This window comes from Cupressus sempervirens, chromosome 4 (genome assembly GCF_028749045.1).
Source record: "Cupressus sempervirens isolate cs-2001-9-10 chromosome 4, ASM2874904v1, whole genome shotgun sequence".
In the NCBI taxonomy this organism is placed as follows: Eukaryota; Viridiplantae; Streptophyta; class Pinopsida; order Cupressales; family Cupressaceae; genus Cupressus; species Cupressus sempervirens.
The window spans coordinates 730,593,354-730,610,722 of record NC_143121.1 but is presented as its reverse complement, the minus strand read 5'-3'; the positions used below and the strand labels follow the sequence as shown (position 1 = coordinate 730,610,722).

At 33.0% G+C, this 17,369-nt stretch overlaps 1 pseudogene; it reads right to left on the bottom strand.

Annotated features, from left to right (window-relative positions):
- Window positions 1–811: 811 nt before the first annotated feature.
- On the bottom strand, window positions 812–13,497 carry LOC149563429 (pyruvate decarboxylase 1-like; annotated as a pseudogene).
- Window positions 13,498–17,369: the final 3,872 nt, after the last annotated feature.

The window sequence follows — 17,369 nt, the reverse complement described above, 5'->3', positions numbered from 1 at the left end:
GCAATTGTGTTTATTTTATTGTTTTACTGGATGAAAAATTTAGTGCTAATGTGTGTCATTTTTCTTGTTAGGTGTATTGATATTTGATTCAGTTTAGTTTGGATCACTTTTCAGTTCATTATTCTTGCATATAGTTATTGCATTTTTTTGCAACTAGAAAGAAAGATTTAGTAAACTAACTGAACCTTTCATAAAATGATGAATTACATGGATCCTTTAGAAACTCAATAATTACAATTAAATAGCTGAAACTTGGACATCATGTATCATTCAAGGATTGCAAATGGATTTAGAAATTATTCTAAAATATTGTGTTTGTAGAAAAACACAAGAAAAGATGTGCAGTCAATAGACACTTAATAAAATTGATTTAAGTGCAAGTACTATGCAACCATTGAGAAATCCAAGTATGCTTAAGGGTTGAGAGTAGTAGGGAGGAATTATGTACATAGTTAATAGTAGTGCAACATAGACTGGTTATGAGGGGCACTATGTTATACAAAGTTCTACGTTACCAGCACTTTGTGGAATAAGCAATGACAAAGAATTAGGGCATCATTTAAGTATTCTAGGTGGTACTACAAAATTGCTAAAATTGTTGCCACATGGTCTGGAGAGAGAAAGAAATTCCACATCCTTCAATCTAACCTTAGTTCTCTTTTGAAACTCTAAGTGGATTTGTGTGTTAAAGCTTTGCTAGCATTGATTGTAATAGCACGAATGGATATTCAAAGACTATTGCAATGAAGGAAGTATGCTAGTAGAGATACAAATGGTTTTGGGGAATATCAATGAAGATGGAATACAAGCCTTACGATCCTCTCAAGGTGATGGGATTGGGCCTTAAACTCATCCTGTACAATGCTTGAGCATATCCTAGTGTAGCTCCAACAGACCAACCAATTGATCCATACTGCATCTGAAACTCATACCTACAAAATCAACATTAGAATGAATCATTCAACATTGACACAAGCCTTAAGAAAAATAATGTCACAAATTACTGATTCTTCAAACCAAGGGCTCCCATTTCATAGTATATATTATAGTTGGTTATTGAACAAGATCTCCTTTCTAAGGGAAACAATGTCACAATATCATTATAAAAGAATATTGACTTTCACAAAAACCCCTAGTAGTATAAAGTGTTTTGTAATATGGACCATGGTGCATTGATTGAAGCATAACAAGATTATTGGGAATGTAAGGAAATTTTATTCTACACAAGACCTTAATTAAATTTTAGATTCTTAGTCTTCGCATTAAACGATTATTCTATTTATTCTTTACACTAGACCTGATAACCAATTCCAAATAGGGGCATAAATAATTGCAATAAATTGTAGGAACTATTTCAGCGCAAATTTGTGACTTACAGGTAACAAGCTAGTCAGTCAGACAAATCATGTATTATAATTTTATGAACTTTGTTGTTCAAAATTTTGTTGTTCAATAGTTTCTTGGTTAGATCAAAATTTTAAATCATACACTATGATCCATCATCAAAATAAATGAGTCAAAAATTTAAATATATAAACTTTTGCAAGAGATTTTGCATTACTTGCATTTCTCTGGGAGTTTAAGCTTCTGGAAGTTGAACCAAGAGTCACCAGTTTCTGCAATGACAACTATCTCATTTGATAGCATGGCCTAAAAATAAGAAGTGTTTACTCATTAATCTATAGGAACAACAACAAAACCAAGGATTGAAGTACCAACTGAACCATAAGTCATTTTATGATATGTAGTGATTCTCAATAATTTTACCTGGATGTGTTTGAATAACAATTTGACTCTAAGAGCCTCGTTTGGAGCACCTTTCAAGGGAACACCGTGAGGCACAAATATATGCTAATAATTATCGAAAGCCATTGTATTGTGCTTCAACTTCTTTGTGATGGCTTCTAAGAAGTCTTTCATTAATATACACCCAAAAGTAGGTCCATTTGTGATAGTTACCAGATTAGGCTGCACAATTATAGCTTTCTCCTTCTTCAAGAGTAATGAATATCCCACTGAGCTATATTCATTAAAAATGGGCCCTGCAAATAAGTAAACATCTACAGACTCAACTATTTCAGCACAAAATGCAGTATTGACTACACCCCAGTAAGTTCTTATGAAATGTGGAAGAGTCTCTGAAACTTTACCCTTAGTCGATGGCATTGTGGCCACAACATAACCTGAAGCATTTTTCAATTCCGTAAATGCATCTTTTGCCTTAACAACCCTCAGCTTTGGACCCCTAACCAACACCTGCTTAACTATTGCATTTAGGAACTCTATAGTTGTTTCCATAGCTACTTCCAAACTTCTTGGATTTCTTAGCCTATAGTTCATGCCAGCCAAAAAAACTATTAAAAAAACAAGTTACAAGTGGCTTCAAATGCAATGAGCAATGCAAGAATTTCATGACATACAAACCTTGCTTTCAATTTAATTAATGGATTTTGTGACCCACCAAGACCTTTCAAACATTGGAAAACTATAAGAACATGTCATGGTGAAACAAAACAAAAAGCACACTTCTGAATTCATTTTGCAAAGGGTACACACACATTAAGAAACAATGAAAAGGGAATAAAGTTTACACATCAACCCAATGTCTTGAATGATAATTTAAACCTTACTACTATCAAACAAAGTATTGGAAATAATGTGTGTGGTGAACCTTGCATGCTAAAAGATATACACTAGATCAACTAAGGAAGAGTTGAATATAGTATAATGAGAATAATAGTAAGTTAGAGCCATATATTGGATATGCAGAGGTAAATATCTCGGGGTTTACTACTATAAATTATCTTTGAAGCTAAGCATTGAACTCATGGACATACACGTCAATTAGCAACTTAGCTTGAGCCCTAAGCGTAACTAGGGGAAAACTAATCTAACAACATTAAAAATATTATGAATGAAAAAAACCTCAAATGTGTTTCATTGATTCTACAAATGAAAATGTTGATCAACCAAACCAAAGTAAACCTACAGACATTAAGATCTTGAAAATACAAAAAAGACAGGATGCCAAAGACAAAAAAATCTTGTTCACCCCTCAAAATAAAATTTTCAGTCGAAAACAAGAGGCCGAGATCCACAACATGAAGAACTCACACATTTAATACTTAGACATGTAGGACATTGTACAAGTACAAAAATTAAAACTAATTCCAAACTAATCAAAATTCCACAGTCTATTTGAATATTATGTATGGTTTTTCTATTTTGATTGTTTATGTATTTTGTATTTTTTAATATCAATGGTTTAGATCATACTATGATCCATTGTCTGAGCATACAAAATATGTAATATGAGAAAAAACTTGCAATCTACAACTACAAAAATACATTTTACATATTTTTACGTTCTTACATTTTGATGATGGATCAAAGAGTGAGATTCTAAATAATGATGCTAAAAAAAGTAGAATCAAAACAAAAAGTCCATGTAGAAGAAACTAATTTACCTAAAAGGAAGGAAAAAGCCCACTTGGGAGTGAGCCATAATGGAATAGGCTCATCACAGAACGTATGGTGTGGAATTCCAGGGAGATTATAGCTAATGCTGATATAAACTGGCTTACTCTCAATAAGCACTACAGAAATGGCATGATCAGTACCTTCACAATTTTTCTTAGTAGTTTTGGGTCATTAAATTAGATAGAAAATTGATAGTAAAATGTGAAAGAGAACACACATAATGTCACATCAAAATAAGTTTGCATCCTACATATGAGTATGCATCAAAACTAAATTTTTACCTCCTCAATCTATCTGTATCAATAAAGAAATAAGACGCTTTTGTAATACAAAATTCTTGAACCCTCTTCGACTGTAATCTTCAAATTTGCAAAATAAAAAAAAAGCCATAAGAACTAAAATAAAAGGATTTATTTCTAACAAACAATCACATATGCTTTGTATATACCTTAGGACATGATACAAGCTGTTTCAAAAGCAACACTAAACATTCCAATTTTTTTCTCGTTTACTAGAGTGATGATAAACTATATGCAAAGTAGAAATAGTGCAGCATAATAGATGATTAGTATCTAGAATTTTTAATATTGAAAATTATAAAGAATGTAATACTCACAAGTGTCGCTGCCTAAGAGAATGCAACCCAAGTTTATCATGATCTCTGCAACATTCATTGCATTGGGAATATCCTACTTATTTGCAAACACCAGTAACACTGCATCTCGTAGTTCATCTTGCAAGAACAAGAAACTTAAATGATAAAAAAAAATTCTACAGATAACATGAAAATAATTGTTAAAAGAATGAGGCCAATTTTACACATAATAACCAAAGTTTCCACCCATGAGAAAGATATGAAATCTTCTTGATCCATTTTCCAATTGTGTTTATACAATCCTAAAAATTCACTTTGATAGTTCTGACTAATTATTGTTGGAAGGATTTTATTTTCTTCATCAAACAAGTGTATATTGCAGTCTTGGCTTCTTGCATTTTTCAAGGTAGTATCATTACTCATCTAGTATTGTTCAATCTGAAAGGATGATATTGATATGTTGTTTTTCTATAACAGCCAAAATAAGGGTTTGTTAATCTTTACACAAACAAGGGATGAAAGCATAAACATAGGGCATCAACAACACAACAAAATAAACGTTTTCCTATGCACTTGGACAAAAGTCTCCCCACTACAACCTATCAACAAGGCTCAAGAGTGATTATTTAAGAGTCAGCATTATCAGTAGAATTTTGTTCAAAATAGAAGTGGGAGCAATAACTTCAACAACATAGGCCACAAGGCTAGCGGGCATCGCACCTAAAATACGGTCTAACATCCAAAATTGTGACAAGAATGGAAGCGATAGAAGTCTAGCTCAGACCAACAACATGAGAAGCATCAATATAATAAAAAAAAGTTTCTTCTTCATTAGAAAACAAGTCCTCAAAAGGAAAATCTAAAACAGAATCAGAAGCTCTAATTGAAAATGGTCATTTTCCATGGCCCTCCATCAAGTGACAACACCTATCCAACAAAAAATGGCAATCATTAGGCATGTATCCTATAGAGATGCAATCTCTACAACAAAATGGAAAACCCTCATATTCAATCCTTCACTCGTGGCCTCTCATCAACCATGATTGAAGTGGAGAGATCTCTATTTCAACTAGAATACAAACATAGAATAGCCCAAAATTGTACTAGATCCATCCAATTTTAGGAACTAGCAAAGGGAATTTCCAATGGCCTCGGGCAAAACAACTCACAAAAGTGAAATGAAGATGATGAAGGAAAACCCAAACATAACTTACATAGGTATAGCTCAACGTCACCAAACATTAGGGACTTCAAAGAATTAGTCACCCAACAGTGTAAATCTTAGAGGCACTAAAGACTCTAAAAATTTATAGTCCATATTTCTACACTGATAAAAGTTCATGTTATCACCACAAAATAGGACAAAATTTGCATAAGACTTGACAACCCAAGCATAGCTCCTTCAACCAAAATTTGACAGACAATTATCTAGAGCATTCAGCGGGTCTAGAACCACCAACAGGAGCAAATATCCTAGCACCTAGAAGCCTAGCTTAGCGCTACACCAGGAGAGTCAAACGCCAAAAAAAACCATCCAATGGATCTCTTTTGATGGGGTGTGTTACGAGTATATTAAGTTCCCCTCTTTCTCCAGAGTGGAAAACATCATGAATTTTGAGTTTAGATCTATGTTATGTAATACTACTTTACTCATGTTTAGAGACCCTTACAGTATATTCAGAGATAATTATTATATCTACTCTATAATAATGGTAGTGTAATAGCATACTAGCATCAGAGTTCATAACCCACATCAAAAGTGGTTAGTTACACAAGAAAAAGCATCGAACATGGGACATGAGAAACAAATTCAGATTGATTTGTCATCTATTATCAGAGGATCATAGTAAGGCACACCACAAATTCTCAAATATAAATAATAGTCAACTTTCATTTTACTTAGATCCCTATGAAAATGTAGCACTGAAATACAATATACACTGGAGTTAGGAATTTGGTTGACAACCAAAATCAGTTGAATTGAAATAAGAAACTTCACCAAAGAATCAACTAAATATGTAATTTTAAGCATATTTTGCTACTCAAAATGTTACGATTTCTTCCTTCTTGACCTTAAACTCGTGACATTTTCTAGTTTTACAAGGGGAAATGCGATCTCTCCAACTGTTAGTTCTAAATGGCTTCTACCTTAGGCACATAGAGTCTTTGAACTAGATAGATCAAATACACAACCATGCTGAAGACCATGGAAATAGGGGATAACATTGAAAATACCAAACAACAAGTTGGATGATGATGAAGACTACAGTGAAGGAAGAAGATCCCATAAATTATCAATTAATACCAAACTATCAAATGGAGTATACAAACTTGTAAAGATAAGACACACCTTACAACTAAATGAAACTCTAGAAGCTGCCATCAAATGGCATGACATTGAATCATTACCAATAAATGAATACAACATAGAGAAGCTGCTAGATATGGTATTTCTATTCTTTTTTCAAATGAAAGAGTGCAGTAGGTATGCAACAACGACTAAGGAAAGTGTAATTTCACACCATTTGCCATGTTGATGTTGAGATATAGACCTGTGCAATCCAATCTCCCAAGGAATAGACAGCACCACATGTCGCCATCTTTGCCAAACCAAGATTTTTCATAAAGCGATGTTAGAATAGTTACTAAAATGGTCATAAATTATGTTGTTATAGTAAAAGAATACTTTAACTTAAGAAAAAAAATCATACAATATTAAAACATGATATTGTGCTTTAAAAACTAAAAAGGTACCTGTAACGAAGAACTTCATTTCGACTTGCAAATTGGTTGTCACTATTAACTATAAGCTTATCTTTAAAGTTCGAGCTTCACTTGGTTTCAAGAATAGTTAAATATTCTCTACTTAACAGGACCAACCACGTGAAGGTGGAAACTCATTTGGGTTGCCCCACCGCGCCCCCCCCCCCCCCCCCCCCCCCCCCCCCATAATCACTCTAAATTCCCTATTAACATTTAATAACATTCAATCATTATAATCACATGATAACATTCATTAACACGTAAAATTCATAAATACACAACATTCATGAATAATTCAAAAGTAAGTCATTCATGAATAATTCATTAGCACAATATTCATTAACACCCAATATTAATGAATAATATTCATTAACACAATATTCATGAATAATCATATCTTTTTTGCTTTCTTACCGTATCTTTTTTTCATAAAATTTCTAAGAGGAATATCAATGTCCTCGTCATCTCCATTAACATTTAATAACATTCAATTCATCCATTTTTTAAATATAGCATTCAATCATTATAATCACATGATAACATTCATTAACACATAAAATTCATAAACACACAACATTCGTGAATAATTCATTAACACACAACATTCAAGAGTAAGTCATTCCTAAATAATTCATTAAAACCCAACATTAATGAATAATATTCATTAACACAATATTCATTAACAATATTCAAGAGTAAGTCATTCATGAATAATCATTTCTTTTTTGCTCTCTTGCCGTTTCTTTTTTTCATAAAATTTCTAAGAGGAATATCAATGTCCTGGTCATCCCCCTCCTGTACTGGTTCTAACACATGTCTCCTCCTCATCCGTTCAGGAACATCATGAGGCCGTTGGACCAAAGGGAGGTCCACTGCAATAACAAGTACTCCATGAGTTAAATTCACACCATTTTATATTAGTGAATTACGAGTTTTTATTTAAGTAAAAGAACTATAAATCAATAAATTAATTTAAAAGAACAAAACATAGATTTTCTTTGCCTGAATGTGCGACATGATCTACCTATTGATCAGTCTAAACATCCTCCGGCACTCATTCAACACGACATGATTCTATATCCTCAACACAAAAAGGTTACACCAAGTTCAATTAAAGATGTTAAATTGTATTAATAATTATATAATTAGTTTTAAATAACAAATGAGCACCTCCATCGATAGTACAATGCACATCAGGGGCTTCATGATGCTGCGTATGATCTGTGTCACGATTAACAGGCTACATTGCAATGTCATGCACATTATTATCAAATAAATTGTTTCTCAAGTATTCAATTTCTAATATATATGTTGGCATATTTACCTATGCACATGATGTAGGAGACTGTTCGGTTGGGGCAATGGAAGTTTGCCATAGGCATTTAGCCACCGCTGCATAGCCTTGCTTGAAGGCAATTTTTTATGTTCTTCTGTGGCCTCCAGATTAAAATCAGTGCCCTGCATTTTTTTATTAATTAACAAAATTATTTGCATTTTATAAATCATTTTTCTTTTCAATTCATTTATTGCTACTTACAACGCATGCTTTGATTTTCGAATATCCTGTAGAGCCAAGTCTATGCTGCCCACCCTTTTCCAGCCTCACCTTTGTTGCCTTTGATGTGTCCTGCAACCTATGAAAAGTTTGAAATATGTTAGATGATATAGATATAAAGATAAGTACTAAATAGTGGATTATTATATGGTATGAAAGTTTTAGCATAAAGTAGCATGTTCCACCAAAAATATGAAAAAAGGGAAGAAATTATAGCATCATACCATTAATTGACATGTGTAATCATGCTATTTAAACATGGAGTTCATGCTGAGTATTTATCCATATTCTAACATGCCTCTCCATAAAATTACACATCAATTTTGACAGTCTATATTATCCATTGTCACACAAAGTAAACGATAAGCTAAAAGTTGAAACAGCTAGTAGATTTTATAGATTAAATTTTTATCCCTATGTTCCACACTCAAAGTGTTTTTATCCCCAAGGCTGCAACAGGTATAAACTTGAGGGCGAATGTCAGATTTCAGATTGTTTTAGTAGCATTCCTTTTTACCCGTAGCTGAAAAGTAAGTTTTTTTTGTTTTCAATTTAAAAGACATCACCTTTGTGCATCAAGTGCTTCTTTAGCCTCCACACTACATGGAACTGATTTTATAAATGGTGGTTGTAACTGAAACAAAATCCCCACTGATTTGCTAAGATAACTAGCAACTAACAGGAACTACCTAGCATTGTTCTAGCAGAAGACTCATGACTTAAGACTTGTCTTAATCTATGTTTATTTTGATTGCTTCTAGCAGTCGAGCACCATTTAGAATGTTTGAGAAGATCATAAATGTTACATCATAGTTTGGAGGATGTTTCGTATAGTCTACATCTAGAACAAATGATTTAAAAGCTGACACTTGGATAGAAAACTGTTTAGATAAGCTTCAACTATTCTTAAAAGTCACATAGTAAAAGAAGAATTAAGGATAGAAAAAAATAAAAAGTCAACTTTAACACTTTTACTGTAGAAATTAAGAAAATTAGTATGTGATCATGTTTAAACCATTGGCTTTAATAATGCCACATAATTTTGATCCTATAAATAAGGTATAAGAGTTTAAGAAACAATAAACATAAGAATGAAATTTGGGTTAGAGTTTTCCAAAAAAAAATTCCTAACTTTAAATGTTTGCAAACAAATGCTTTCATGCAGATTAAAATAACATAAATGCTTACACTTGTAGGGGACACGGCCAATAATGGAGAATGCACACACAACTCCTCCAAATAAGGAAAGCATTGTAGAACTTTGACATTAGCAAAATCTTCATCATCAGAATAGGTGATTTTCCTAATCGATTTCACTTTTGAAAAATGTTCCAGAAGTTGAGTGTCAGTTTCCAAATAGAGACATTTAGGTAAACAGAAGCTCATCATTATCTTACTGGGCAAACTGCAATCAATAATTCTAATGCTTTCTAAGAGTGGACAATTCACATCCAGTGTCATATATATATCATTGACATGTTAGAGGGGTGATACAATCAAAAGATTAAAACTAAGTGCTAATCAGAGCACTATCAATATCTCAAGTCTCAAAATGATACATCAAATATACAATGAATCTCATGATCAATATAAAGATACAAAAAGGAACAAAAGATAGCATGGACCTAACTACAGCCTTCCCCCTCATCACCAGGAGGAGGAGGAGGAGTAACATCTGCACGTGCAGGAGGCACTACACCATCAGAAGCTCAAGCATAATCAAAGAACCTTTAGACATGTTGAGCTAGAGGTACTACATTTTCATATACTACATAATAATGAGCAGCCTCAGAGGTATGATGATAGGTCTCATCTCACTCTAACTACAAGTCTCAGGTATGATTATTATATTATATTACAATTATTATATATCATTATATATTACAATTACTGAATATCATTTATCACCTATACTACTAACATATACAACTATGGTACATGTAGTTGAGCATTACTATATTTTCAAGACATAATATAGCTAAATGTGAAGTTATATATCATTGACATGAGCAGCCCGAGAGGTATGATGACAGGTCTCACATCGCTCTAACTCTATCTATCTCTTTAGCCCTATGATCTTAGACCATAGATCTACTATCTCACAGTTTCCCTCTTCTAGCTAGTCATGCATCTCTAACTATAACTTGCACTTGTAACTTGCCCACCTACCTCTGAGAAGTCCTCAATCTCTCCCTCACATGTCATAGAGAATCTCGAGTCTGTGCTAATACATCTCTTATGGGTGAAACCTATGGAGGCTAATTTGGCATGTCATCATCCCCTCCTCCACCCACATCCTATTGTGGTGGCTTCTCTACCTTATGTCTCCTTGCATCACCTCCTACTACACCCATGGTGCTTATCTCTCTATGAGTTCTCACATGAGTAGGCCTATGTGCCTATTCATTGTTGCTCGATCTAAGATCCAATCTAACAGTATGAGAATGAATTGTCACAAGAACTACTAGTGGCCATTATAATGGTCTCTCCTCCCTCAAAGGATGTTCTTGTGGTTGCTGAACATTAGGGTGTAGTGCCTAAAGAACTACCCCTATAGGATCAGTTATATGAGGAAATGAATGTGTGGCCAAATTTTCTATGTTCTAGGGAGTGAACACATCATTCACTACATCTAGAAAGTAGTCCCACCTATAAATGGTAAGGCCACTAACATCTTCCATACATCTAATTGGGTCCAATCTAGGAGAACAACCTTTCTTTACATCCTTGGTGAAGCAGGTGTAACTACAATACTCCTATGATATACTGTATTGATAGTTGAACTGTCTCTAGACATGGATTAGCGGAAATCTCTCTATCTTCAATGAAGAATGGCCATTCAGTGGCTAAGATACCAACATGAATCCTAGCTAGGAGAAGACATCATCTTATGGCTCTATGCCTAGCCATGGTCTATAGGTAACATACATAATGTCATCCAAATAAAGTGTCAAATAGTTTGTCTTACCTAGTGTAGGCTAGATCATCTCTCCACAATACCAATAAATATAAATCTATAAGTGTTTTTGTCAGTCCTCAAAGATAGGAACGTGATTGTTATCATTAACTTGTGTCATTGAATGTGATGCTTATTACTTTTAGGAGACTAACCATTAGTAAAATTCTTGCAAAGTTTTTCAAAAAAGTTTTACTTGTCATTACAATTACTGAATATCATTTATCACCTATACTGCTAACACATACAACTATGGTACATGTAGTTGACCATTACTATATTTTCAAGACATAATATAGCTATATGTGAAGTTATAAGCACACTATTTATATCTTATGTAGGATTTATGCCCAAATTGAGATATATACAGTTGTGTCAGCATTGAGATTGAGATTTATAAGAAATTGTGTCAGCATATGAATTTAGGATTTATAAGCAGTTGTGTCAGTTATATCTTATGTAGGATTTATGCCCAGATTGAGATTGAGATTTATAAGCAATTGTGTCAGCATATGAATTACATACCTTTCATCAATAGATAGATTAAATTGAGCTAGTTGAAATTGTTGATACTGAAGTTGAACCCTAAATTTGCTCATTAATGTACCAGTAGTTAATACTATTGCATACCTTTTCAGATTTGCTGGTGTACTTTCTTATAGATTTTCTGGTGTACTTTCTTTTGGATGTTCCCTTTTCTCCTTTGCATCCAAAATGAACTCATTCTAGTCCCTCACTGAAACAAAGGGAGGACGCTCATACTTTGGGTTTAGGACGAGGCTCTTTCTATATGTGTCTGTCACAACCTTAAGATGTCTGGAAGCTTTTTGTAACAATTTCTTGTGATCAAAAATATTACTACCAAACTCATGCTCTATATCTTTGATGAGCTCATCTTTTAAGTTTTGATCTTGGTAGTTCCACCTTTTAAGAAAAAACACAAAATTGTTAGATATAGTTAGTATAAGAAAAGACCCGAATGAAAGGAAAAATGTTGCACCAATTAATGATATGAAAAAAAAAGTGGGATAAATTAGTTTAGTTATGATGTTCCACCTTTTACGTATGGTGAGCCCGAATCTTTGCAGCATGAGGTCATAAAGCCTCCTATAAAATATATCATTTCCTGCAAAAAACGTCATGGGATAATTAATAGTAAGAACCATTAAAATGAATCATGCAAAGAATACTTTTTAGAGTGAATAAAAAATACATAAAATGAGATACATTTCATCTTTTTAGTGATCTATTTCAAGGTTGGAGGATCAACTTGACCAAAATTGACCAAAAAAGAAGTTTGGAAAAAAATTTAGAATGTCTAAAACCAGTCAAACTCTACCAGGGTTCTCTTGCTAATGTTCTAAAACTAAAAAATGTACTGTGACTATATTAATCAGTATACATTGAAAAAAATTATAGTGCATAATACATATAACTTGCCATGACCTTCATTTTTTGTCATTCTTAATTGATGTTGTCACTGATCATACCTGGGATATTATGGAAAACAAATATTGCTAAAATAGATAGTGAAGCTGAAAGTGAGCACTCTAAAACTCTAACAAGAAATAGCAATGATGTAAGAAATCATTGAAAACTAAACATTGAATATAAAAGAAGACTCCCACTTTTCGTTCTCTATACAAAAATTTGTTAGTATCTTCTACTAAAAGCATGAAATTGCAATGTACCAAATTACTAAACTAGAGAATTAGTGGTATAGACAAAAGGTCATTGATAATTCAGATGATCCTACCAAACCACTTCCTATCATGTTCACGTCTTGCAAGAAAATCCTTATTACAATATAAAACAATATTATTTAAAGTACCTGGAATCTTAGGACATTTCAAAGGCATTGATTCATCATCATCAATCAACAACAATGTCTGCATAGCTCTCGTGCTAGAAATACGGGGAGCTCCAGCAAATGACGGTGAATTATCACCAATACATGCACTATGATCCGCATTTGGCAGAGTACCAGACAGTGCATCTCCTACCACAGAAAAACAATACACTATGTGATGCACCCAAGATTAAAGTACATATTATCAACTCATAATTAACACAAAACCAAATATAGAAAAACAAGGATTTACCAGCTAGACATCCCCTTGTTCCTGACATTACAGTGGGCAATCTCATACGGGCATCCGTCAACCTCTTAGGAGTCTCCTGCACTGGATGACTTGAACAATACATTGTTAGCAAAGAAATTCTGAAATAATAAAAGTAAGAGTTAAAAATTTTCGAATGTTCGAAATAAAAAATTCCTTCTAACTTGTCAACTAAAAGATTATTTTACCAGTGGTAGTCGAAGCTCTACTACTACTGGCCTCACCGCGTTGTCCTTGACCAAGTTGTGGATCAGTTGCCAAAAGTTCCTGTATAACAAGAATTTAGTAGTTAAAGTTTCTTACAACTCTTTAAAAAAATTGCATCAATAAAGTATTTTTGCCAATATTACATATTTTACTTCACAATATAAAAGATTATAAAATACAAATCTTTATTAAACTTTTCTTATAACTAAATATCCATTGGAGCTTACTTCATAACAATGAGCTTGCGCTCTCAAATTTGATAGCCTCTTCATCATCTCCTCGGATTCCATATTTGCCTCATCCAAAATTTTCATTGCTTCTAAATTAATTTTTTAAAATTTTTTCTTCAACATTTTTATGAAATCGGGAGTTTCAACAATATCCTCATCAAAAGGCATAGCTAGTGGCTCGACACTTACTGATACTGCTTTACCCTTATCCTGAACATCAAATTGTGAGAGAAATATCAATAAAACTATCATAAAAACTAAAAAAACATAAATAAAATAATGTAATAATATAACATTTTTCAACTATCTAATTTGTACAGTTTCAAAAAGGTTTACCCTTGCTAAAGAAGGGGTGGGAGTAGCATCCTGGTGACCTCTATCATCTGTCAGATCCATATCGTCCTATCACAAAGATTAAACATAAAAAATTCAGCTAACTGAAAGCAATAGACAACAAAAAAAAACTTATTAACAAAATAGTAAATAGTACTTACACCGTAAATAAAATAACATAATAATATAACATTTTTCAACTATCTAATTTGTACAATTTCAAAAAGGTTTACCCTCGCTGAAGAAGGGGTGGGAGTAGCATCCTGGTGACCTCTATCATCTGTCAGATCCATATCGTCCTGTCACAAAGATTAAACATAAAAAATTCAGCTAACTGAAAGCAATAGACAGAAAAAAAAAAAAAACTTATTAACAAAATGGTAAAGAGTACTTACAACCCTCATGATAGTAACTTTGTTTGTATCTATGCGATTTAAATGGTAATCAATTAGCAGTTCTTCCCCTGCACTTATTGGTTTTATTGCACAAAAAAAAACTTCATTCCCCTCATGCGCCTCAAATATGCAATTGGGTTGCTTACTAGTTGAAGAAGGTTGCATACTATTTATAAAACTTGCAATATTACCTATTGCTTTTGGTCTTCCATCAATGTACATAGCAAATCTTTTACTTTGATCATTTTTTTTTTGTTGTATATAATTAGCTGATACCCCATACCTACGCATAATTTTTTTATACCAAACAATCCACATCCAATCATTGTAATTGTTACATGGACCGACATACTTGAACAATTTGACAACTTTGTTGTAACCTACCTTTATCCCATCCATGGAAAATAGGCCCAAACAATGTAATGAGGATGGAGCAATGTGATATATCCTCTCATTAACAAAAAAATTTGTGTTAATTGGAGGTAGCTCATTGGGTACCCATTCTTTCTCAATGTGTGAGTATCGAAAGGGCACCTTGATGTCACCTTTGGTCTCATCATCATAAGAACATGACCCCCCATTAGCAAGGAAAAATTGTATGCGTTTATCAATTTTTTTTTATTCTTTTGACCTCTAGTTGATCTCCCTATTTTAGCCATACTACATGTAGAGCTTTCATCTACCAGTTCCTCATTTCCCTCATTCGATGTAGATAGATCTGACAAGTACCTATTTGGTGGGTCTTACAATCCATCAAATGGAAAGTGAAAGTGACAAATATAAAATGTAGTAAGTTGAAAGTGATTATACAATTATATTTCTATTCGGACCTTCTTTGTCTATATATACATTATATGATTATATAATATGTCTATTTATAACATACGTGCTCAATGATGAACAAGAAGAATATAAAAAAATTATGTCTATTTATTGACTTATACTTGTTGATCCATGTCACTGTGCACAATCCACACCAAATGGGTCAAATTTCCTGTAGTCAATTGACTGTTTGTAAAAAGGGTGACAATCAGACACAATATAAACATTGGTAATTATAAATAACATATGTTGTAATCATTAGAAATGAACACAATAAATATGTAATCAAATTTTTTGAATATGTTAATCATTTACTTTAAGTTAGCTAAAAATTAAATGATACACATTTGCTACAAATAACTTAGAAAACATGAACAATAGGCAACATCGCAAACATGAACAAATTTCTCTTATATATGGAATGCAAGATCGTCAACAGAAGGGGTGACGATGTACCTGTAGTCAATTGACTATTTGTAAAAAGGGTCATAATCATACACAACATAAACATTGGTAACTATAAATAACATATGTTGTAATTATTAGAAATGAACACAATAAATATGTAATCAAATTTCCTGCATATGTTAATCATTTATCTTAAGTTAGCTAAAAATTACATGATACGTGTATGCTACAAATAAATTAGAAGACAAAATGAACAATATGCAACATCGTAAACATGAACAAATTTACCTTAATATATGGAATGCAAGATCATCAATAGAAGGGGTGACAATGTTTGTAGTCATTGATTATCTTCATCATCATCATCATCATCATCATCATCATCATCATCATCATCGCCATCATCATCGCCATCATCACCATCACCATCGCCATCATCACCATTGCCATCATCATCATCATCATCATCACCATCACCATCATCATCATCATCATCATCACCATCACCATCATCATCATCATCATCATCTTGATCTTCATCATCTTCAATATCTTCTTCTTCCATAACATTATACTTTATCGGCCTTCCTCTTGGATCATGGCTAACAACAAATGACCAACCCTGTTTATGTGGAACCTCTGAGTAAAACACTTGCTCACATTGGCTTGGAAGAACATAGGGATCATCTCCAACTGACTCAAATGACCTTGTATTGATCATTGCAAATCCATTATCATGTTGAATAACCATTCTATCTAGATCATTTTGATTTAATCGTAACCTGTACCATTTGACTATGAATAGAACTACTTTGAAGGTGTTAAATTCACACTCAATTATATCATCCAAGATGCCATAGTATTGATTTTGAGATTTTTGAGGATGTATGTCATTTCTAGATGATATATTGGTGACCTCAAAAATTGCAGTTATCCTAGAATCACAGGTTTTCTTTGTGTCATCCAACCTTTTTGTGCGAAATCTATGGCCATGATAGTACATAGCTTTGTGATGCTTGACCTGCAATTTTTGAAGTGTGTAAATTATTTGCATCGTGAGTTGATATGAAAAATAGGTTGAGTTATGATCATTAATAAATTTCTACGTACCTCTCCACCTCTTAAACCCTTTACTAGATCAACTACCATCGGCATAACATTGGAATCTCCATTACGATGAGCTTCTGTAACCAATGAAGCAACACCTTCCCATGTTAATGAGCAACCATTTTGTTAACATTGTTCAATCCATTCTGTCATCCAATCAAGATTGTTCGCAATATACAAATTTATTGCATCCCACTCTTGACCACTTGTTTCAAAAAAATACACCAATTAAAAATAACTTATATTGAAGATTTATAAGAATTAATTAATTACAATAACATCTTAGATTTACCTCTCACTTTCCTCGATCTACCTTTGCCCATCAAGTACTCCCCTTCGAATTTGTTAATTGAGTTGGGATCCCAAATACGATCTACATGGATCTTTGCTGCAAACTT